The 6,290-nt window shown below is 46.2% G+C and overlaps 1 long non-coding RNA gene across 1 annotated transcript; it reads right to left on the bottom strand.

Moving 5' to 3' along the window:
- Nucleotides 1-205: 205 nt before the first annotated feature.
- Nucleotides 206-5,832, bottom strand: LOC132343050 (uncharacterized). Its single transcript, XR_009491709.1, has 3 exons — nt 5,637-5,832; nt 1,739-1,934; nt 206-458 (listed from the first exon to the last, which is right to left on the bottom strand). It is a non-coding gene; the product is annotated as an uncharacterized lncRNA (long non-coding RNA).
- Between the last annotated feature and the right edge of the window lie 458 nt (nt 5,833-6,290).

Below are 6,290 nucleotides of genomic sequence, written 5' to 3'. Positions count from 1 at the left end.
AATTCAGCAGCAAAGAATTAGCAAAACCATTTAGCTGTGCATCTAGGCCGTGTCATCCAATCAGTTTTTTATCAGTAATCAAGCTAATATTTATCTCCATCTAATTCCTCTTATCTTTTATTCATTCATTTTATTATTCACTGGAGGAAGATAGACTGTTAATTGATTAGCCTTTAAAAATGCCAACATCAAGGATATGGAGAAAAGGGAAAGCTTATACACTGTTTGATGGGAATGGAAATTGGTGCAGCCATGATAGAATACAGTATGGTGATTCCTTAAAAACTGAACTACCATGCAATCCAGCATTCCCATTCCTGAGTGCATTATCTGAAGGAATAAACCATTGTCTTGAAGAGACATCTGCAGATCCATGTTCACTGCATTAGCCAAAATACTCAAGACACAGAAATAACCGAAGTGTCTGTCAGCTGATGACTGGATAGAGACGATGTGGTCTGTAAATAGAAAAATGGAATAGTATTCAGTTATAAAAAAGAAGGAAATCCTGCCATTTGCAATGGCATGGAAGGAACTTGAGGGTGTTAGGCTAAGTGAGATAAGTCAGACTGAGAAACACAAATAATATGTGATCTCACTTACAGGTGGAAAGTGAAAAAACAACTGAGTTGTGGACTGGTCGTCCACCAGAGTGGACTGGTGGTCACCAGGGGTTGGGGACGGAGGATTTGGGGAGACGATGTTTAAGGATACAAATGGCAACTGGTTGATAATAAGTTGAGAGATCTCATGCACAGCATACCGAAGATAGTCAAAAACACTGTAACTTCAAAGTTACTAAGAGACTAGATCTTAACTGTTCTTAACACAAAGAAGAAATGACAATTATGTGCCCTGATAAACGTGTTGGCTAACATTGCTGTGGGGCTTCGTTGGTGGCTCAGTGGGAAAGAGTCTGCCTGCAATGTGGGAAACTCGGGTTCGATTCCTGGGTCGGGAAGATCCTCTGGAGAGGGAAATAGCAACCCACTCCAGGCTTCTTGCTTGGGAAATCCCCTGGACCTAGGAGCTGGGGATTCACATATGATGAATTATGACTCATATATGATGTGTATATGTATATATAATATGTACATATATGAATCACCTTGTAGTTCACCTGAAACTAACACAACATAGTAAATCAACTTTATTTTACTAACAATTGAAAAAAAATAAGGTGGCTTTGCAAGATTCCTGGGCTCCTTGGGGGAAAGCAGCCAGAATTCCCTGCCCTAGCCCCATGGTGGAAGGCTAGATGTCTGTTAGAACCAGTGGTCCCTAGAGGACACTTTGCAATTTCCTGTTGTCCTTAGATCCTGGATCTGAGGCCAGGAGCTTGAATTTGGGCAGAAGGGCACAGCTGACACCTTCGGGCAGAGATGCTAAACTCTGCCTGCACTTTCTCTCTTCTGGGGGCCCGGGTAGGTCCCGTCAGCACCTGCCAGAGGCCAGAGGCCAGAGGCTCTTGTTTCCCCCATATTTCCCGGTAGTATTCCTCAGAGGTCCTGGTGTCTTAGGAAGCTTCGTGGTGTTGTGATGCAAGAAATGTGTGTCTTGGCTGTTCTTAAAGGGCCTGCCATGAGCAGATGATGGGGTAATGCTAAGACCATGATCAGATGAAGACAGGAAGCAGGTGATGCTAAGAGTAAAGATGCACAAAAGGACCAAACCTTTCAAAGAATTTGCTCCCAGCCGCGTTGAATTGGAGTCACCCAGAATGGATCAAAACACTTACCCAGGAACGCTGTGAGGTGGCAGAGAGAGCGTTCAGACCCAGGGTTCAAGCTTCTGGCTGGTCTGGTCCTCACTTGTTCCTTCTCACTGGGCTGCTGGGATGCCTCCAGGTCGTGATGAATGTCAATGAACTTTTAATGAGGTCTTAATCAACTGCTTCGTTACTGGGACTCTCTTCGGGGAGCCCAGCCATGGCCCTTTGGAGACAAAGGCGGGTATTCAAGCCAGAGGGACTTGGGATCCCTCACAGGTCCCGCTCCTTTTCAAGGCCAGCCTTTTCACCCGGCTACTCCCACTGCTGGGAGGACCTTGAAGCAAACAAAAGGAAACCCTCAGACCTGCTTTGCGTGAGCTCTGGACTGCCCTTGGCCTTGGTGCTAATAAGGAACTCAACAAATGCCCTCTGAAAAGTTGCATTTTATTAGCATATGTTTAGCTGGCCCCAGTATCCCTACTTCCTAAGACTGCTGTGACCCTCAGAAAACCACAGGAAGCCACATTTTTCTTCCCTCTCTCTCTGGCCTGGCCTCTTCCCTAGCCCAGCTAACCTGTCTTGCTTGTTGAGGTCCGTCTAACAACAAGGTTTAGCCCCTGGCAGATTTTTCACAGGACAGAGAGACAGACATTCCTACACCTTCATTCCAAGGCATTAACTCAGCTTGAAAAATCCCAGCTTGATCTCATTTCTTACTGTCTTTTCTCCTTCAAAGGCCCAAATGTGGACTCGCTAGTGAATCAGGAGAGCTGCTGCTGGATGAAGGGTCCCTCTCGATAAGCTCTCAGTTTTCAGGCGTTTCACCAGGTAACGTGGATCTGTCACGGGTCTTACGTCTGGGTGCCGAGATCAGACTCAAGGAAAACTGGCAGAGACGTTTTGTGTATTTCACAGTCATTCTCATCAGATGCCTTGAACATGGAGCTCTGGAAACAGCCAGCTTTTAAAATTCAGATACTGGCATCTATCAATGTACTTTCTGACTGTATGAATTTGACTATTCTAGGTACTTCATATAAGCGGAATCAAACAGTATTTGTCTGCATCTACTATATATTGGAATACATTTTAAGGCTTAACCCTATTATATAGTTGTGTATTATGCAGTCTTCTAAAGCTGTAATATATTATATAATTCATTCATCAAAAAACTAGGGAGCCCTCTATGTTAGTGGGTATTATACATATATGCACACACAGTAGAATTCATTCATCAGAAAAGTTAGGGAGACTTCTCACAGAGAGGAAAGTTGGTGATCTCTATTTTGAAAGACATTCTATCTACAGGTACGCTCAGAGCAGTGCAGGCCATGGGGCTGCAACCTCAGCTGCTCGAGCAGCCCCAGGAGGACGGGGGGCAGAGGGGCTGTGGTCCCTGGGAGTGATGGCAGCGGACAGGCACAAGCTGCCAGTTCGGGGATTCCCTTGAGGTCCAATCTGTCCCTTTACATGTCCAGGTGAATTTTAAAACCAATTTCCTCCTTAAGAAAGAGGAGCAACAGCTCAGTGAGGTGTGGACAACACTGATAAGCATGAGGCTAGTAACTGCAGGGAATCATAAAGACAGGTTAGGGTCATCCTTAATGGACTGAGAGACTTCAAACCCAGGAGAAATCTCTGAAAGGGCCAGAGCCGAAGACAAAAGCAAAAAAGGAGAGGTATTAAGGCTAAGAAAGTCCGATATCTCTCAGAGCGACAGTGACCACAACCCACCACCCCCAACCTTGTACCTGCAACGGTTCGTTCACCACACACACTTGTGTAACCCAGCAGGGACTCAGCGCTTACATACACCATCTCACGAGGTGAATATCTGTAGCCCCATTTTATTTTATTTTTAAATTTTATATTGAAGTACAGCTGATTTTGGGCTTCCCAGGTGGCTTAGTGGTAAAGAATCCGGCTGTCAATGCAGAAGACATGGGTTCGATTCATAGAGTTGTAAATTCCATAGGGCTGCAAAGAGTTGGACATGACTGAAGAGACTTAGCATGCAGGCAGGCAAACATGGCCAGGTTCAGGACATGCAAGCCCCAAACATGGCTCCTGGGCACACGAAATGTTTTTGACCAAAAGCATTTGAGAAACAGTGGGTACAGGAAGGAAGTATCTTGCTGGTGGATCACTACAACCATTCACATAACAAATGGCCATTTCTGATGAACACAAGAAGAATCGTAGGTGTGGGTAGATATAGGCTAACTTGCACGATTTGGGGGAGAATTTTAAACTTATCCATAGAGGTTCTGCACCTGACTTATGGTTCCTTTTTCAAAATTTTTAGCTTACAACTTGAGAAGGGGTGAGGACAGTCATTTAAGGTGTATTTTGACTTTCTACACTTTTTTTTTTTTTGCCACATGGCTTGCAGGATCTTAGCTTCTTGTTGTTGCTGTTCAGTTACTAAGTCATGTCCAACTCTTTGTGACCCCATGCACTGCAGCACACTAGGCTTCCTTGTCCTTCACTATCTCCCAGAGTTTGCTCAAACTCATGTCCATTGAGTCTGTGATGCCATCCAACGACCTCATCCTCTGTTGCATCCTTCTCCTCCTGCCCTCAATCTTTTCCAGCATTGAGATCTTTTCCAGTGAGTCGGCTCTTCGCATCAGGTGGCCAAAGTAGTGGAGCTTCAGCTTCGGCATCAGTCCTTCCAATGAATATTCAAGTTGATTTCCTTTAGGATGGACTGGTTTGGTCTCCTTGCTGTCCAAGCTACTCTCAGAAGACTCTCAGGTTTGTCACAGCTTTCCTTCCAAGGAGCAAGCATCTAGGGATCAAACCTGTGCTCCCCACAGTGGAAGCTGAGTCCTAACCACTGGACCTCCAGGGAACTCCTCATTTTTTGTACTTTCACATCTACAAATAGATTTCTTGAATTTCTAGATGATGCTACAACCACTGTAGATCATTAGGTGGACCTGTGTACATCCCTGTACACCTGTGAGATTGGGAGTCAGGGAGGGACTTCTTTAAATGTTTTTTTTTTTTTTTTTTTGGCTCTGCTTTATCCTACTGAGAATTAGGAATGCTGAATGTATTGTAAAAACCTGGCTCCGAGAAACAGTGAAACCTGTATGAAGGACTTGGGGTTTGGGACTTGGAGGTGGATGTGAGGAGGTAATCACTACATAAGAGGTTCTAAATACCACGAGTTAATAATAAGCAACTTCTCAATTGCCTTTTCTAAACACTGCTCCACATTTTAAAGAGAAATGAACAGTCATGAATGTTGAAATTCCCTCCTATCCCAGCAGCAATACCGCTCCAGTCTAGCTGATCTGCTCAGCTCACGGACACAGAGAACGGGGGCGGGAGGCCATTGTTGGAAATATCCTTATGGAAATTGCAGGCGGATGTTGGCCTGGGTTCTTGTACCTCGTGGGTGCAGTACCAGGCTGTGTCCACTGGGTGGTGCGCGTGGCCACCGACTCTGGCCCCGCGGATACCCGTCTGGCTGGACTGAGTGGAAACATTTGTAGGACTTGGAAGCGTTTAGCTCCACACAGCTCATGGTCAACCTGATGTTTTAAAAATGTGCAGTTTCCTCTGTTCTTGATTGAGCCTAATTCTGCTTATTAGCATGGCAAAGAGACAGGCTGTAAAGGGATCTTAAGAGATGAGAGAGCGAGATTGAGAACAAAAGGCCTGAAGGACTCAGGGGGCCTAGGGTCAGCTTGAGGCTCTGGCGTCCCCCAGGTCACTTTACAAATCTAGCCTCAGAGGAAGTCAGGAGAGGGGGGTGTGTATCGACCCGTTTCCCAGCTCCCTTTCTGTGGGAGATGCTCTGATGTGTGGTTAGGGGGTTTTGCACCTGAGGCAGGGTCTGAACAAGGATCGTCGTGGGAGGAAAGAGAAGAACACTGTGAAGGATGCTTGCTTTGGGATATTGGAGGATACATACGTGTCACATGTCTTTATTTGCTGAAGTCGAATCAGGCCAGACCTCCAGGAGCAAGGCCCCCACCCCCGGGAGGAGAGGACTTGATGGAGGCTCCCTTTCTTCCTGGAGGACCCACTCCCTGTGAAAACAAGGGCTTCCCTGGTGGCTCAGCTGGTAAAGAATCCACCTGCAATGCAGGAAATCTGGGTTCTATCTATCCCTGGGTTGGGAAGATCCCATGGAGAAGGGAAAGGCTACCCATTCCAGTATTCTGGCCTGGAGAATTCCATGGACTATATAGTCACAAAGAAGGGTCACAAAGAGCTGGACACGACTGAGCGACTTTCACTTCACTTTCCTCAAGGGTGCTGTCGAGCTTCCCCACAGGAAGGAGACACAGCACAGTGGGAAGAGGAAATTGGATGGTGTTTGGTGAAGGGATGATGTCCAGCCAGACTGATGGAGAAGGCTTTTGGCATCATTGTTGTCGTTCAGTTGCTCAGTCGTGTCCGACTCTGTGACCCCATGGATGGCAGCGCACCAGGCTTCCCTGTCCTTCACCATCTTCTGGAGTTTACTCAGACTCACGTCTGCTGATTTTGTGATGCCATCCAACTATCTCATCCTCTGTCACCCCTTCTTCTCCCGCCTTCAATCTTTCCCAGCATCATCATT

This window comes from Bos taurus, chromosome 19 (assembly GCF_002263795.3).
Source record: "Bos taurus isolate L1 Dominette 01449 registration number 42190680 breed Hereford chromosome 19, ARS-UCD2.0, whole genome shotgun sequence".
In the NCBI taxonomy this organism is placed as follows: Eukaryota; Metazoa; Chordata; class Mammalia; order Artiodactyla; family Bovidae; genus Bos; species Bos taurus.
Note: the sequence above shows the minus strand (reverse complement) of the source record. Positions and strands in the feature narration are given on the sequence as shown.